Source organism: Phyllostomus hastatus, unplaced genomic scaffold (assembly GCF_019186645.2).
Source record: "Phyllostomus hastatus isolate PE091 unplaced genomic scaffold, TTU_PhHast_1.1 phas_scaffold_585, whole genome shotgun sequence".
Taxonomy (NCBI): Eukaryota; Metazoa; Chordata; class Mammalia; order Chiroptera; family Phyllostomidae; genus Phyllostomus; species Phyllostomus hastatus.
In genome coordinates this window covers 3876407-3895146 of record NW_025334037.1, presented here as the reverse complement: position 1 = coordinate 3895146, position 18740 = coordinate 3876407, and the positions used below count along the sequence as shown (strand labels likewise).

Sequence of the window (18740 nt, the reverse complement as noted above, 5' to 3'; positions counted from 1 at the left end):
CAGAGATGGTAGGTCAGCTCTCCCTCAAACCATTCTCCCCTTTTTTCTTGCCGACAAATCCCTAGTTGTATTTAGGGCTTTATGCTGTCTCTCCGTGACTCAGAGAGGCATAATAAATCTTCAGTATTTCAGGCCAGTCATTCTGGTGATCTCATTCCTTTTGCCTGGGATTGGTTTAAGGGTTGGCCATGAGGCTCGGTCCTGGCCGAGGAGACTTGAGAGAATGTCACTAAAGGATGCCAAGAAAGGTTTTTTTGCTTTAAAAAAGAGGAAAGAGACACACAGGGAGAGACAAAATAAACCAAATCAAAACCCCATTTCTTTCCTACTGGCTATTGTCGAGGCCACCTGTGAAGCCTGGAGCAGGGGCAGCTATCTGAAGCCCATGTGGACAAATGCCGACCCCCTGAGGATGGCAGAGCCGAGTGCTGGAAAGAACCCGGGTCCTGGATGACATCATGGAGCCACTGAATTCATCAGCCCTGGAATTCTTGTTGCTAGATGAATTTTCCTTATGGTTTAGGCCAGTCAAGTCAGAAGGTAACACTTTTTTTGTTAGTGAAGGCAGCCTAGATGATATACTTCTTCATGGGCTTGTTAACGTCGGTTGTCCTCACCTCCCCTTCTGGAAAATAGGGCGTCTGTCTGCCAGGAATACTGTGGGAGGGAAATTCGGTAGTTCCTTTCAAACTCTGGAATTCTGCGCTCCTGTGCACTTCAGAGAGGAACACTCTGAGAAGCCACGGGAAGGAGTCCTTAGGGAAACAGGAGGCAGCACAGGCACTAGAAGGGAAGAGTGCAGGCCTTGGAGGCTGAAGCCCTCGCTTTGCCCTGGGAGATTCCATTGCTGGCCCTGCAGCTCTGGCTGAGTCACACAAGTTCTTATAACCTCAGTTTTCTTACCTGCAAAAGGGGGATAACAGCAGCCCCTAACTCAAGATAAAGACTAAATGAGAAAATATCAAAATGCCTTATAATGTCAACTACTTATGGACAATTACTCTAAAGAAAAACCCAAAACAAAGCAGAAAAGGAAGCATTTCATTTCCCTTGCAGGGGTGTCCAACCTTTTGGCATCTCTAAGCCACACTGGAAGAAGAAGAGTTATCTTGAGCCACATGTTCAATACATTGCAACATGTAATCACAAAAAAATCTCATAATGTCTTAAGTAAATTTATGATTTTGTGTTGGGCCGCACTCATAGCCATTCAGAGCCGCATGCGGCCTGTGGGCTGCAGGTTGGACACCCCTTCTAGTGGAAGCAGAGAGATGAAATACATCATTGGGCTGGGAAACCAACAATTTGGGGGAAGTGGTGGTCTCCTCCAAGGAAGATTTCATGGCTGCTTCCTTACCAGCTTGCCCAAACAACACAACTTTCTCTAAGTGGTTATAAAGAGCAACGTGGCTGAGAGCAGAGGGGAAAAAAAGCCCCTTGGACAGTGGCCTGCATCTCTGCAGCCATGAACTATTAATAGCCTGTAAACCCATGGGGGGAGCCCCAGCCCCTCCCATCCAGGGGATAGCAGAGGGGCCAGAGCGATGCCTGACATGGTCTGAGAATAATGGTGGCCTCCCCCGACCCCGCCCGAGTTCTCTCAGTTGGGGAACATTTTTCCTGCTCGGCTGGATGGGCCTGGCTGGGCTGCCTCTTGCAGGGCCCCAGCCTGGACTGCTAGGCAGGTTCACATTCTGCAAGCATGAATTGACCTCTTTCTGGGTCCACAGGCCATACTCTACTGCCTCGACACTCGTGATCTCATTGCACTCTCACAGCACTGAGCAGAGCCATTGTATAGAAACAGAACCCAGCTCAGAGAGGGGTCCAGACCTGTTCACAGAAAAGAATATTTGGTTCTAGAACCCAACCCATCTGTCTCCAAGTCAGTGCTCCTACATTTGTGTTTCATTTTGAAGACTGGGAGACATCTGGGTCTTCAACAAGACCATCCAAATCCCTTCTCATGCTGGTAAGAAGAGTAAGGAGCCTAGGGTAAAGTGAGCAACAGAGAGCAAGGACAAAGCCAGCCTGGCACCTGGACTCTGGGGCAGAGGAGTTGACATGCCCATCAGCGTGGCTCTGGTGGCTACAGAGCTGTGGGCTCAGGGATCAGGCAGGGCCCTTCTTTCCCTGTCTTTGCACGGTCACATCCGACCTTGTTGCTTCCAAGCTTACAGAACTTCAGAGACCCTTCCTGGTTCCTGAATGCAGGACAAAGACAGTCCCTTAGCTTGACATCTAAGGCCCTTCACAATCCAGCTCCTATCCCTCTTTCAAAACTTACCCTGCTCTGGTCTGCGTTTCCATGCAAACCAGTGTACAGGTCCCAGGAGAGCCATTTTGAGAGCAGGGATAGTGCCTTCGGCCTTTTTGGACCCCCAGAGCCTGGTGTAGCATCTGGAGCAGGTGTGATGCTCAGGAACTGCAGGGAGAGCTCTTTCTGGGGTCACCCTTGTCAGTTGGGTCCAGAGAGCCAGCATAGGAAGGATGGGGCATGGGATGGGGCCAGGAGTCCACGGAGGAAGGCCCAGACTGCACCATCTGACTACAGGGCTGAGCTCCGGAGACACTGGGTCAGGAATGCTGGGCCTTCTCTCCTTTAAGGTGCACTGGGGCCCAGATCCAGGCTGTTTTCAGGAGTCCTTCTCCAAGGAGTTAGGCCCTAATATTCAACTGTGAGTGTCAGTCTTCCTAGGTCTGGATGGTAGTGCACTCCAGGAAGGAACAACAGCATGGCACTCACTGAGTGCTGGCATGGGGCCAGGAAGGGTGCTGGGAGCCAGTTTCCCGGGAAGCACATCCAGAGAGGAACCAACTTACCTAAGACATCATTTTTTTTCCCAACAAAGAATAGGAAGTGGGGAGCTTCTTTGGTTGGCCTATCCTGTAAAATTGTATTATTAAGCCTATAGATAGAGTCTACATAGGTTGGCTACCCTCATCACCAATACCTGGAGCTCTTAAAAGGATCACAAAAAGATTTGCTGGGAATGATATAACCCACACTCAGCAGTGAGAATCTCACCCAGTTTTTACTGCACTCTGGTGCACCGGGGCGGGGAGAGGTCTGAGAGTTACAGGGGGAGTTATCTCTGCAGGACTCAGGCAAGATTCTTCTCTTCCTAGCTTCTGTCATTCCCAGTCTTGGATCTCACTGCTGAGTTTCACTGGGACAGTCCTCCCAGGGACCTGTCGGGAAGTGTCAGTATCTGTAGTGATCCAGTCTGCTGTGAGCACAGCTGCGGTGAATTAGTTACCATGGAGGTTACTTCTGTCTCATCAGTCTGCCCCTACTAGTACTACCCCAGACCCCCATGACCTCAGCACTCGGAGTTTTGGGGCTTGGATGTGTTTTCAATCCCAATCAGCATATGTTCCTTCCTACTCTGGGGCTCATAAGAGTCAGCTCTTTTCTGCCTTTGATGGGAAGTCATTTCTCTGCTGTGGCTTCTCTGCGGTGCAGCTGTAGCCTTGGGGAAAGCCGTGAGCATTCATGCCGAGCTGCTGTTTGATCACACTGCACCCTTGGGTGCGTGTGCTTTTCCACATTCTGAGTCCTCATGGAAACTCTTTGAAGTGGAGATTATCTTCACTCCTGCAGATGAAAGGAGGCTCAAAGAGAAGCTGCAACCAGTGACAGAGCTGGAACTGAATCCAGAATGACTGGCTCTGTGTCCAGAGCTTCTTCCTCAGTATCCAATTCATGTCCCTCAGTCAGCTGACGAGAAGCTGGCCCCTCACCCAGTGGAGAACATGGGCTCAAGGGTTTGCTCTGAATGCCCCTCCCAACCACCAGGCACTTGGAAGCCCCTGGGTGCCCTTTGAGGAAGTATGTGCTCACCAAGCCTTGACAAGCCAGGCCAGGAGCACCTAGGGCTTTGGCTGGTACGTGCTTTGGACCACACACAGCCCTGTTCTGCCCTGAGGCTGAGTCATCTCTGGACATTCACGCTGGGTCACTCCACGGTCTCATGTTACTTGTCTTACAGCATTTCTGAGTTTCTTGGGGACCTTCCCCGCCCTTCGTTAAGGAGACTTGTTTTGTAGGCAATTCTTCTCATGAAATGCCCTGAGCTCATTTGCTGTTTTACTTCTCATCGAGTCCGTGTCATTTCTTTCCCTGGTCTTGTGTCTAACAAAGAGCCCTAGTTAATGAGAACACATTGTATGCCAGCCACTGGCACAGCATCTCCTTGAATTTGATCCTTATAATGAGCCTGTGAGAGTGTATTCCCATTTTTACAGTTCAGGGTGGTAAGACAGAAGGACTTAACACCTTTCTGTACCCATAAATGGCAAAGCCAGAATTCGAATCTGAGCCTTCTAACCACATCTTTCCCATTTACCCATTATCCCCCAAGGAAGTAGGTTCTAACTGTGGTGGCTGCTTAAACTCATGCTCGAACTCTGCTGTGTCCCCAGGCTGGCTATGTAGAGCTTCCCAAGACTTGTCCTTTCTGCCCCAGCTGCCCTGCTCAGCCCTCCTTTCTGGTGATTTTATTTGCTGAGGATCCTAGGCTGTGAGAGTGAAAGGGACTTCAGAAGTCACCCAGTTCCTCTCTTCTGGAGCTTGGATCTCCTGCCTGGTCCTTGCAGCCCCTGTGGAGGTAAACAGGATGGAGATTGCTTTTTCTTTCTTGGAGGAGGAAATGTTTTCAGAGAGGGTGTGCTGGACATTCTCTGTTTATTCCCCCAGGCCCGCTTTCAGGCTTTTTCCACCCACCTCTGTGTCCCTGGAGGCTGCAGCAGCTGGGTCGCCCTGGCCTCTGGCTTCCTACTGGGAGGCACTGGCAGGAGACTTGAGGGAGGGCCTGAGGAGAAAGGGGGTGTTCACCCTGAGGCTCCCTCCATGCCTGGTCTGAGTAGGGCAATAGTGAGTCGATTCCTTCACCGAAAGCCCTGGCTCCCGTTTAGCCGTCCTTTCTTATAGCTCTGATCTTGTTGGGTCCCCTCACTCCCAACATTAAAAGCCTTGCCCCTGGCATGGTCCTAGTTGTCCACTGCTGCTGGTCATCCTTCGTTGCTTCCCTCAGCCCTGCCCCCAGCTTTGAAAATAGTCCCATTGTTAAATTCTCACTAACAGTCCCATGGCTCATCTTTTTCACCCCTTTAGATTGGTCCATCCATTTCCTGCAGAGACTCACCTGAGACAGAGGTGAAGTGACTTGCCCAAGGTCTCTCGGAAGCTCGGGGGTGGAGCTGGTTCTTGAACACGGGTGTCAGCGCTCCTTGACTTACGGTGCACCTCACAGGGCTACTTGGGCTGCCCTGCTTTCCAGCCCAAATGCTTCTGTCCACGACTGAGCACCTTACAACTTGTCTCTCACACACATTCTTGGGTACACCACTACCCACCCTGGGTCACTTTTGAGGGACTTTTTCTTGGCTCTTCAGAGGCCAATATTATTGAATGCATGAATACCCCTGGGTCTAGACCCTGCACTTTTTGTCCTGGCTGGCTCCACCTTCTCCAGGGCTGTCACTGCTGGTCCAGATGCAGTTAGTCCTTCAGCCCAGGGGTCAAAGCCCAGCCCTTGAGACCTTTTTTTCCCTGGCGCTCATCCTGCTTTCCAGGGATTTCTCTGAAGCTTCAAATCTGCCAAGTTCCTGGTCACTAGCTGGGCAGGTGGCCACAAGCAGCCCCTGCTGCCTGATGGTGGATAATGGACACCATGTCTGCGTATGGGGTTGTCTCTTCCCAGGTCTGCCCCATCTAAACCTGGCCTGGCCTTCTGAAACCATTCAGTGCTGCTGCCCCCGACTACCTTCTATGACTGGGTTTCTGATCCCCTGGTGTCCACCATCAACAGTGGTGGCTGAGTTCTGGGAACTCTATCCATTTGAGGGGAACCGTAACCAGTGGCCATATTTTGGAGCACAAATGCTGACCTCCCATCCCCCTACCACTCCTGGGCCTGGAGAAGGAAGCCAAGGCTGGGCACGATGTCAGAACCTCAGCCAAGCAATGTGGACTCATGATCAGCAATACTTCCTTTGAGAAACAAGAGTGCCAGGCAAGGAAACTGAGGCAGAAACTCAGGCATGTTGGGGGAATAGCAAGAGGCCGCTGCTCAGATCCACAGCCTCTTAGGACTCAGCCACTAGGAGTGAGTAAAATAATGTCACGGGGCCACTGAGAGTCCCCCTGTGGGTTCTGGGCCTGCAGGAGGCTGAACTTACAGGTAGAAGCCTCAAGGCCTGGGGTGCACAGGGTCTGGGAGTGAGGCGGTGTGCTCAAGTGGTAGCAGCACAAGAGGGCCCACAGGGGCCGGTAGACCTGCTTTCCTGGTTTTTGGCCATTCCTCTTTCTCGCCTCTGTGGAGGTAACCCTTTCCTTCTCTCTCCTGGCTGGTGTATCATGAAGCTTTTATACTCACCTCTCCTGCACTGTACCTCATCCTGGAAGGCTCCTACTGCTTCCTCAATGAGCCACATCTTGAGTCACAGCAATTCTGACTCAGTCTGGTGTACAGAGCATGAGTCTGACACATTCCTGTCACCTTTGGGAGCACCCCTGGGGAGCGTCAGGGCATTTCGTTTAGATCCTGGCTGGACAATCTCTGGCACTCCAGAGCTGCCCTGAGGAATGAGGGAGAACTTGGTCTGCAAAAGGAGCAACTCTGCGCAGGGGCTGAGGCCTGGCAGCACCTGCCTCTTCCACAGAGGACTCTCCAGGGACCCTTCCAGAAGTAGCGGATGACAGGACCCTCGCGGGTCTCCTATGTGTCATGAACAATCTGAAGACCTCATTTTCCCCAAAGCTCTAGAGGCACTGCGGATGGTGCGAGGAATCCAGCTCAGGAGTCACGCACGCCAGGGCTGCAATTTGCCTCCAATCCTTCCAAGCTGTGCAAACTGGGCAACTCATTTCTCACATGTGTAAAATGTAAAAATCAGAGGGTTGTTGTGAAGGTCAGGGTAAATGCTTATATACAAAGTAGGTGTTCAAACATTTCAGCTATTTTATTTTTAAAAAATATTTTATTTATTTATTTTTTAGACAGAGGGGAAGGAAGGGAGAAAGAGAGGAAGAGAGACAGCAATGTATGGTTGCTTCTTGCACGTCCCCTACTGGGGACCTGGCCCACAACCCAGGCACATGTTCTGACTGGGAATTAAGCTGGTGACCCTTTGGTTCTCAGGCTGGCACACAATCCATGAGCCACATAAGCCAAGGCTCAGCAATTTTAATATTATTCCACAAAAGTGGTAGGGCACTGGGTCCAAGGCCTCCCAGAGCACTTTAGCACCAGTCAGCTCTGTGACCTTGGGCAACCTGTTTCTACCTACCACTACCTATCCAGCTTTTACAGAGAGCTTACTGTAAGGTGGTGTGGCCAAGATGACCCTCTAGACAGGGTGAGAACCCTCCGACTCCAGCCTCTGTGCTTCTCATTTTTGGGCTGGCAGCAAGGTTTCCGAACACCCACACATTACCCAGCCAAACTCACGGAGATTCCCCGGCTCCGCAGCCAGAGGGTGGCCCTGAAAAGTGAGACCCAGAGAGTCCCTGGCCAGGACCCAAGAGCCAGAGCAACCACAATAAACTCCAGAAGGCTCTTCAGAGAAGCTTGAAGTTTGGGAGCAATCCTGCTAAGTCATAAATGCTTTAAATTCCTCAGTTTTTGCTTCAGAATTTCTGGCAGCCCCAGGCAGAGGGCGAGTACTCATGGATAGGCACTGGTTCTCCTCGGCTGGGGAAGGGCAGCCCAGGCCAGCCCCGGAAGCCAGCAGACCAAGTCTCTCCACTGGAAAAGCCCAGAGGTGAGGTGGGCTTTTGCTGTAGGTGCTACGGTAGCCACCCAGAATCCCTTAGGACTCAAGTGCTCATTCCTGCCCCTCTCCACCCTCACCGTCACAGCTGCCTCTTACTCTGACCTCACCCTCAGCCAAGGAAGCTGCCAGGTTCCAGTCTATGTGACCTCTTCTGGGGACCAATGACCAGCCTGGATGGGTACAAAGGCCAGTACCTTGCTTCCTTCCAGGATGTTTCTGAAGGGCCGTCCCCACCTCAGAGCTCCAAGCCAGAGTGTGCAGGCCACTCTTGCAGTTGCCTCATAGTTTAGTTCCTCTCCCTGCCTGCTCCTAGTCCCTCATAACTATTGTCCATCACAGCTGTTGGTCCATTGACCTGTGCTCCAGACAGGTGTGTCTTTTTCCCTCACAGGTGTGCCTACGATGGCTCCCCCGCCAGCCCCCCACCCCATGCCTCATGCTGGCAAGCAAACCTCTATCAGAGCCTGCTTCCCTGGAATCCCACCTGTGGCTGCTTGGAAAGGGAAGACACACAGGGTCTAGATGCTCAGGGCACTGAGGATAATCTCATCAGCCACACCAGCTTACAGTAAGCTCTCTGGGTTTGCTTGCTCATCTCCCACAGTGCTTGGTACTGCCCTCGGAACCTAGGGTAGTGGCTTTTCTAGAGGACAGTAGCACTACCTGAGCAGAAGAGTATGCTTTCTTATAGTAGTTATTTTTCTCTTTCAAGTTTGAGTGGTAGCTACTATCTTCTGATAGATTCTTCATCCTTTCCTTATCCCGTGGTAGCTAATTGGCCCAGGAGAGGGCCTCTGACCCAAACAGGGCCAGTGATTAACTTTATTAGGCACTTATTTGGATCTTCGTATTGGTTCCTAGGCTATAAATCCTGTGCAGTGACACAATAACAAATAGCTTCCCTTTCTGTATTCCTGCCTCCTTCCCACTCCACTGCAGACATCACTGGTCTATGTAAGGGAGCAGGGTGCTGGACTGATTAGTAATGTCTGCCATAGGTATGTGAGGAACAGAGTAAGCATGAGGCTATTTGTCAACCCTGGCCTTATGCTTGTAAGAAGGACAATAGCAGAAAGAACTCAAATCTGCTGTGGAGATTTCGGCTTCACTGAATGTCCACAGCCACACTCTCATTCAGTTCTCTTGACAAGCACTGGGTTGTAGATTGGTCCCGCTCGGTCTGGGATGGTTGCTGTCGTGATTAGAGCACAATTTCACAAGGGAGGCCTGCAGAGGGTGAGGTGGGAGGGAGATGCTCCCTGTGTCAGGCAAGCAGAACCAAGCCCGGTACTCAGCCTGTGACAGGCCCCTCTTACATCTCACCACAGACAAAGAAAGAGACCCAGAGGTGAAGGGATGTGCCCAATAACGTGGTTAGTGATTGCCAGGGCTTGAACCTAGGTCCTTTCCTCTAAACAGAAGTTCTCAGGGCTTCTGGCTGTTTCTAAAAAATGTGCTTGTGCCCTCTTCTCTTGGCCTATCCTGGGTGTGTAACTTGATTCTCTAATAGAGCAAGAAAATCTAAGAGGAGATCATTGCTGTGTGTGGCTTGGTTTCTTTTCTCCCAGGGAGAGCCATTTTGAAATGTGATCTCATTGAGTTACTGTAAATACACATCAATGTGGCACCTTTAACTTTTCAAAGAGCATGTGTGCAGAGGCCAACATGAGTAATCTGGGTGGTGAATGGAGGAAACAGACTTTCGCTGGAGCTCATTCCAGCATGGTGAGGGCCACGCCAGTGGAGCTGCGCACTCTCTGTCAGGCGGCTGGGCGGGGCCTGGACTGTGAGTCAGGACTGCTGTCATCACGTTTCTGCAGTTCGCCTCGCTGGGTCCACTGATGTTCCCAGCCGCAGACACGGGTGCCGGCCCCTGACTGGGAGACCGGGGTGATAGGAGAGGAAGAATGGGGAGGGTGGAGGTAGGATTCATGTGCAGGCAGCAACTCAGTGGCCCTGGAAAGGTTTGGGTATTCAAGACCCAGAGTCTGGCTGGAGCACCTGGGCACTTTGATGGCAGCACCTCTTCCCTGCTCTTACCCAGCTTCCAGGCCTCCTACCTCAGCCCCTGCCCTACACTACAATTCACTAGTGGGCTCAAAAGGCTGGTCTGGCCAGTCAGTCCCCTTTCCAGGCTATCAGACCAGTCAGCCCACTCTGTGAACGGTGCCACCTCCCCCATCTCAAGCTCTGCTTGCTGTCCAGACTTAGCTCCACCTGCTGGAGTCCTCCTCTCCCTCACTCCTTCCCTGGGATATCTCAGCAGGTCTGGCTGCTCTCCCATCAGCTGTCCCAGCCCCCAGCCTACATAGCCCCTTTCTCTACCTCCAGCCACATGCCTGTGCTCAGCCTGTCGCCTGCTTTCTGTCCAAAGCCGGACAGCTCCCTGAGTTCCCAGTCCAGGATGATGACAGGCCATTTCTTTGCTGGAGAGGAAGTGAAACTTCCTTGGGTGTTCACTGCTGTGCTTCTTCCCAGAGCACCCCAAATAACCAAGTGTTTGGTAGGAAATGATGCATAATATACCCTCACCCTCAAAAGAATATCTTTGGTGGAGTTTTGTTCTTTGTTTTTTCATTCTATTTCAGTTTCCTGCAGTCAGTTTAGGAAAGCCCCACCACTCCCCCTCTGCCAACTAAATACATAAATAGAGAAAGTCAAACAGGAACACAGTATCTGAGATGTTAAGAGAAACCCCAATGCACCTTTGCAGTCAAACCCCATTAGCATGCTCTTGGCTTCTGTCTCCAGCCCATGTGGCCTGAGGGAGCTGGGGTTATAGGATCATGAGGGCAGCGGGGAACTGTGGAGAGAATCAAGACTTCTGAGTCTCGACTGGAGCTTCTTTGTACATCTGTTTTCTCTTCTGTAAAACAGATAATGATAGCACCTACCTGAGGGGTTGCTGAGGCCTCTGTAGGAGCCCAGCCTGTTCTGGTAGCTGGTGAGTCCTACAATGTTTGCCTAATATTTTTCCCTTACCGCTAGAGCTCCTCACTGAATCACACCTTCTGGGAAGAAATGGGCTTGGAGCTGAGCTTTCCTGAGAGGGAGCATTCATCCTCTTGGAAAGCATGGGTTACATTTGACATAACTAAAGACGGTCTGATCACAGAGACAAGGGGCTTAGCAGGATCATAGCCGGGATTGTGTTAGAAGGGGTCAAGACCCAAGCAGAGGCAGCGGGGGAGGAGATGCAGCCCAGTTCCATGTGGGGTCTGAACTGGGGGTCAGGGAGAAGTAGCAGGGTTCAGAAGTCACTAGAGCATTCACACATGGGGACAAGGCCATGTTTGTTTTGTTCTCTGCAGTATTCTCCTGTCCCTAACACACTGTCTGGCACCATAGGCAATGTTTAAATATTTATTGAATGAAAGAAGAATAAATGAATGGATGACAACCTTATTGGTCAGAGCATGATTGTTTCAGGAATTCCATTTAAAAACAAGGCAAAGGAGAGCAGCTGCTGGCAGGAAGCAAAGCTCCTCTGGCAAACAGACGGGTCTGTCTGGATGCAAAGACTTAGTGACTGGTCAGGGAGGACAGAACTGGATCCTAGTGGCTTTGAGCAGACCAAAGGATTCTGGTCTGAGGGCAGTGGAAGCCACTAAAGGTTCTGGGAAAGACTGAATTCAAGAGGTTAGAACCTGAACTCCGGAGCTGGGCTGCCTGAGCTCAGAGACCAGCCCTGATACTTATAAGACATGTAACCTGTGTCAAGTCACTGAATCTCTGTGCCTTCATTTTTTTTATATATGTAAAATGAAGATGAAAATAATACCTACCTTGTAGGGTTGTTGAGATGATTAAATGAGATTATTTGCACAGTGCAAGTGCTCAATTAGCACCACTGTTAGTGTAATTTGAGATAGGTGTGAGATTATCTGAGCTTTCAAGAAATTTAAGCAGTTAATGTATGCTGAATGGGTTAACCCAAAGGGACACTAGTTAAGAGACCCTTGTAATATCCAGGCGTGAGAGGTTGATGACTAAATAGGGCAATAATTGGGGGCCTGCAGAGCTGGGGATCAATGCAAAGCAGATGGTTCATGAAGAAGCAATCAATAGAACTGATTGGCTTTGTTGGAGGGGGAGTTCAGAGATAGGGAGCAGAAAATTCAGAGCTCCCTCATGCATCTGAAAGGAACAGCACCAGGGAAGGCGATGGCACCTCTGAATGAGACAAAGGCTGTCAAAAGAACAGGTATGGAGAGGATAAAAATTCAGTTTGGGGTGTGCCAGACTGGACTTGGGGTAGCTCATTCAAGGGAAGATGTTGTAAAGCTGGACATGCTCAACTGGATGGGTGAGGTGTAGGGCTGGAGGGAGATCAGGTGGTGGTGGAAGCCAGGGAGAGATGGAAAGAAGTATGGATGCATTTGCATTTGGGGACTGGAGAGAGGAAAAGAGGCCATCTAGGAGCCAACAGAGCAACAGCTACAGGCTGGGAGAGAAGCAGAAGAATGTAGTGTCTCTGAAACTTGGCAGTCGAGGTCCTGGCAAGAGACTAGCCCAACAGAGGCTGACCACTCAGAAAACAATATCAGTTTGTGGAAAACTAGAGGTGGGTTTTGGGGGGTCCACAAAAGAAAGGAGAAAGGGAGAAAATGGAATCGGCATGGCTCTGTATACTTCCAGGAGATGTCTTAAGGAAAAAGCGAACCAGGGCAGAAGATGGAACGCAGGGAGAACTGACTCAAGGGCAAATCTTTTTCATCCTAGAAATTTGCCAGGCTTTGAGGGAAAGTTAAGATGCTGGAGGAGAAGGAAGCCAGTCCTAGAGGAGAAGGCATGAGAATTGAAGTGGGAAGAAATGAGAGGCAGTGAGAAGAGATGTTGAGATGCTATGGAAAGAATATGAAACAAACAGCTTTGATTTCTTGGTGAAAGTAGAGGTAAAAATACAGGGTGGAGAGAGTGGGAGGAGGGGCATGGCGAGCAGGTTGGGAATGGGTGTTTGTGGAGATAAAGGCAATTCATGGGAGATGAGAGAGGATCTGCAGGAGTTAGGGAGCACCCAAAGGCGATTGCAGGATGGCTGAATAGTTAGCTGGTATGTACCCATTCTGTGACTTTCCTGCAGAAATTCAGGCTGGGGAACTAGAGTAGAGACACCTACTAGTGGGACTGACTGAAAGGTGATTTGGAGAAGCAAGAAGACTTTGAGTGTGAGGACAGAGGCAGATGGCTGACAGTAGAGCCCAGACTGGACTTGGGGTTCTTGAAGACTATTTGGAATCTGTGGGGAAAAAGACAGTGATTTCCCAGCAACAAGTAAAACTTTAGAAAAATGACCCCAAGTTTCCATTTGGCTTTAGGCTAAGCTGTGTGGTTTTTGAAGCACCAAGTCAGTATGGAACATGAAGTTGCTGATCATGGAGGCAAATGCCCCTAAAGATTACAGGCAGCTGGGGCTAGAATACTTTCTGGGGGCATCTAACAAGGACCTTCAGAGGCATCTGGTGCTATCTCATGTCACTGAATTATTTCAAATGAGCTGCATCTGTCACCCTCATTAGGATGGAAGAATCCATTTGAGAAGGGACTCTGCAATTTCCGATCCCATTTTGTGCACAGAATGGTGCTTAACCCAGAGCAGGCATTCCGCAAACATTCCCTGACTTGACTGCATTCTGATCATGCTCAGTTTGGGGCCCCACCCAAGATGCTGGTGAGGATTCTTCTTGTCCTATGGTGTTCAGGGTCCCAGCCATCAGTGCTAGGACAGGCCCATGCCACCATGGGCAAGAACACTCCATGTGGGGATTGGAATCATCCTGTCTTACAGGATGTGTCTTACTGACAAGTCACACTGAAGGCATGCAGGTCAGAAAGTTATTTAGTTGTGAATTAAGATGTGTGGATGGGTGACTTTTGTAGCTAATCTGTCAGGTCCCCCACTTAGAGTGGTTGCTGGAGAGCTTGGTCTCTCACAACCAAAGACTTGGTCATGGGTCTGGTTGACACACGTTTCCAATACAGGAGAGTAGGATGTTATGGAAATTAGTTGGGAGAACCAACAATGACGGTGGTATAGACTCAGATGCTGCCCAGAGAAGGTACTTCCCACCCGACAAGTGTACCACATCAACCAGACTCCAAATGGGGAAGAGATGAGGGATCTATGGCCTTGGGGACCTAGCTTAGTGCATGCTCACTGGTCACCACCTTTCTTTAGATTGAATTTAAGTGGGGTGACATTAGTTAATAAAATTATATACGATTCAGTTATACAATTCTATAATATATCATCTGTATGTTATATTGTGTGTTCACCACCAAAAGCCAAGTCTCCTTCCGTCACCATTTATACCCTTTTTACCCTCTTCTATTGAGTTGGCCAAAAAGTCTGTTACGTTTTTTTCCATACAATGGCTCTACTAGTGCTTAGTTGTCTTTAACTTCATTCGAAACAATTTTGTCAGAGTGTATTGTGACACCTCTCATATTAGCATGCATTTAAAATAACTTATCAAAATTGGTGAATTTTTGTGCAGCCATTTTAATATTGAAGATGGAAGAAAATACATAACATTTTTGGCATATTATGCTTTATTATTTCAAGAAAAGTAAAAATGCACCTGAAACACACACACACACAAAGATTTGTGCAGTGTGTAGAGAAGGTTCTGTGACTGACTGAACCTGTCAAAAGTGGTTTGAGAAGTTTCTGGGTACTACTGACATTTTGGCCAAACAATTCTTTGCTGTGGGGCTGTCTTGTGCATTGCAAGAAGTTTAGCAGCACCCCTGGCCTCTGCCCACTTGAAGCCAACAGTGGGAGATAGCCAACATACTCAAAATATCCAAATTAATAAAGTTATTGGTGAAAATGAAAAATGTGTCTTTTATTTTATGGAAATAAATGTAACAGACTTTTTGACCAACCCAATACTTTCCCCTACCCCCAACTGTTCATTATTTTAAGCCAAATGTTCCATGAGAGTTTATATTCTCCAATATCCTGACAGATAAGGAAACTGGATAAACTCTGAAGCTCGAGTGGGAGAAGGCTTCCTTCTGGAAGCTGCTTTTCAGAAACATGGGCAAATGTTTGCCAAGGTCAGGTAACGTTCTACACTCAGGTAGTGGGGCCATTGTCAGGGTTTCCAGGAAGACATACAAGAGCATGTGCAGCAGCAACTCTGGCTCCCATACTGAGCAAATGTGTAGCAGATTAAATATCTATTGTCCTGTCCAACTCAATAAAACATGGCGCTCTTTAAAGCAGTTGCCTTAATGACATTGTGTGTCTTGGAATGTTGCCTTGGGCTAGCAAATCGTATCTGAAGATGTGAAAACATGGAAATCGATAACAAGAAATGAAAAGTCCATTTCACTGATAAAACATCATTTATCTTAATCATTGGAGCCTTTCAGAATTTCCTAAGTGTCCTTATAAATGCCAGCATCAAAGCTAGTGACCACGTATATGTGGAAGACTTAGGGGGACAGGGCAAGAAGACAGACAGCTGAGGACACAGCTTGCTAAGGAGAAGCATCTTTCTGCGGCAGTCGCTTACTGGACTGGTGTCTAACCAAGAATCACCCAAGTGGGGCTTTCCAGGTATATTTCTGGCATTTCAAAACTCCCAGTGAAAATACTATACCTTCCTATGAAAGCTTTTTCTCAAGACACTGTGAAGCAAAAGTGACCCACTTTGGGTAGGCTTTATAATGCAGTAGGCATTATAACAATACTAATTCATTGCAATTATGTGAATTGGGAAAATGAAATTATTCTTCTACCTCCAGGAAGCCCACACTTGGCTCTGACCCCAGGCTGGATGACAGTATTTCTCCTCCTCACCCCCGCCCTCACCACCATCAAGTCCACACAAGGATAAAACAGCAGAAGTCCTTCTGGGTGAGAAGGTTGGAAGCACTGGTCCCCAAGGATCAGCTTTCTGGCTGCTAGTCCTCTCTCTTCCTTTGCTTCACACATGCACCCTCATCCAGACTTCAGGCTCCCTTAGCTCTCCCCAGAGGACCACGCTGTGGAGAGGTTGGAGGTGGTGTAGGAGCTCCTGCCCTCCCTGGAGCCCCAGGGAAGTGGCAGGTTAGGAATGCCCTTCAGAAGCACACCCAGGCTTCCAGTGTATGCTTGGGTCCAGATTGGGGGAGAGCAGGGGCTGTCTGTCCTGGTGTCCTTTGCTCTCCAGCCACTAACATGGCATGCAGATGGGAAGGAGAGATCTGAGACTCCCGTTGCTGGCATAGCTTTCTCTAAAGTTTTCCAACACAATGGCCAGAAGGCTTTTTATTTTTTTTTAGTATTTTTAAATTAAATTTTATTGAAGTGACACTGGTTGATAAAATTTTATAGGGTTCAAGTGTACAATTCTATGATACATCATCTGTATATTGCTTTGTGTGCCCACCACCCAAAGTCGTCTTCTTCTGTCACCATGCATCTGACCTCCCCTTTACCCTTTACTACACCTCCCCCACCAGCCCTCTTTCATTTGGTGACCACTATACTGTTGTCTGTGCCTACGAGTTGTTTACCTTGTTTGTTCATGTGTTGCTTTCGGGTTTATATCGCACATTTGAGTCCCTATGGTTTAGACAGTTTTTTGTTTAACATATATTGCTTCCCATTTTTCTTATGATAAAATCTGTAATTCTCTGATATCTCTTCTACCCCCTCCTTCTTTGTACTCTAGCCATCCCGGCTCTCTGCTAGCTCCTCCAGGCGCCAGAGTCTTCTCCCGACTGGGGATCCTCACCCATGCTGTTCCCTTGAAAGGCAAGCTCTTGACTTGAGTAGCTCAATGATTCAGGTGTTACTTTAAAATGAGACTTTGCCAGAGACCATCTTGACTTCAAAATCTATATGAGACCTCTTTCGTAGGTTTTTGTACTTCTCCACAGTGGTCATTCTAAGTTGTAAGTATAGGATAAACAGGTCCTTGAATAATTTTGTGTCATTTGATGTGGTTTCATTCTAATGTTGATAGGAAAAAGATGGTTTCCGGCCACTGTCTATGTGGAGTTGACATGTTCTTCCACGTCTGAATGGATTTTCTCTAGGGACTCCAGTTCCCTCTCACATCCCAAAGATGTTCACGTCATGTGAATTGGTGTGCTCCAGTCTTCAGTTAGTGCAGGTGTGTGAGTGGGGCCCTGTGGTGGAAGGGCATCCTGTCCTGAGTTGGTTCCCGCCTTTTGCCCTGAGCTGCTGGGAGAGGCTCCAGCCACCTGTGACCCTGAACTGGAGTAAGTGGGTTGGAATTCTCCTACATGTTTTTTATTAATGTTTCTTAACTGTATGTATGGATAGCCCAGATTTATCTCAGTGTTTAATTATTTCGACTGTTTGGGGTTTTTTTCTAGAAGTTTAGTGATGTTTTTGTGACAAGAAGTACGCAGTAGGAACTTAACTCTTGTATATACATCAATTAGCCTATGGCAAAATTGGTTTTGTCATGTCATTTACTTAAGGTTGCTTAGTGTTCCAAGACTATCAAAGTCACTAAGTGAGAAATTACTGTATCATTGTTTTGAGATTATTTTTCTTGCATTTTCCCATTAGACTGAGCTAGATGAGCACCTCACTTGCCACTGGACACAGCCCAGCCAACACGTGGTAGACACGCAGCACACACTTGTTGACACTATGGCTGCATGACTAAATGAGTGACAGTTCCACAGGGTGCCTGCCCTGCAAACTCCTCAGGAGGCAAAGAGGCCCCGTGGCCAAACACGATTGGGACTTGTCCTGTTCTGCTTCCCCTCGGAGAGTCCTAATACACATTAGTGTAGGAAATTTATGGGCTCCAACGAGAAAACAAAGAGTAAAAAAAAAAACCCCAGACTGTAGAAAGTGAATTTAATTTTCTTTAGCCTGTTTCCCAAATTTATTTGAATATGGCATTTTTTTTTTTCACTGAACATCTATTCATATCCTACAGAACGGACTTTGAGATGCATCACTGGTGGCTTTCTGCCCAGGGAGCCTGAAACTCTCAAGATCGGCAGGCTTGGGGTGGGGGCTGCGTGTCCTGCACTGAGCATCCTCACGGTTCCTGAGATCACCACGAACACAGTTACACACATGTGCAGTCACCACCACCACAGTAAAGCAGGAGTGTGAGCAAATTGTGAAAAAAATTGGAGCTAGCCTGGGTTTACATTTTTTATTTTAAAAGATTTTATTTATTTATCTTCAGAGAGAGGGGAAAGTTGGGAGAAAGAACAGAAGAGAAACATCAATTAGTTGCCTCTCACATGCCCCCCAACTGGTGACCTCACACAACCCAAGCATGTGCCCTGGCTGGGAGTTGAACCAGCAACCTTTTGGTTCACAGGCCAGTAATCCACTGAGCCACACAGCAAAAAGGGAGGGAAAAATATGTAGAAACTTGGTGTTAGCAGATACAATCTTTGTAGGCATGACAGTGAGCCATCCATACATACTAACTTGTCTTTTGCGGAGACCTGAACCTGCAAGTGTTGGGAAGCTGGTGTGTAGATGTAGGTCTCTTAGCTGGTTGGTGAGTCCAGCTCCTACTCAGCATTTGCACCTTAAGGCAGTTCTCTTGTTTTCTGTATCCACAGGAACACTTTTGAATCTTCCAAGAGACCTAAGTGAATTTAATGGGAGGATACTGTACATAATACTAACATTAGTGAAGATTTGAGGACATAACCCTTTTGCATATCTATGTAGGTAGGGTTCCTGAGGTGAAATTGTATTAAAGGAAGTGGATCTGAAATTGCTTTTGGCCAGCCCCTACTTAGGCAGGGCAAAACTGCCTGACCTACCAACTTTGTCTGGTTTCATTTTCCAGTGGAAAAATAAATTAGTGATAATTTGCGGGCAGTGGATTATGTATACCTTTGCTCTAGCACTGGAGTATGGATAATTCATATTTGAACCACAATGTATACATGTCTTAGAGTTCCAGTTATTGGAAAATTACAGCCTCAGGATACTACTGATGCAAATAAGCTTCAAT

At 48.3% G+C, this 18740-nt stretch overlaps 1 pseudogene; it reads right to left on the bottom strand.

Moving 5' to 3' along the window:
* The window catches only part of LOC123809903, an 86732-nt pseudogene extending 80294 nt beyond the window's left edge, over positions 1-6438 (bottom strand).
* Positions 6439-18740: the final 12302 nt, after the last annotated feature.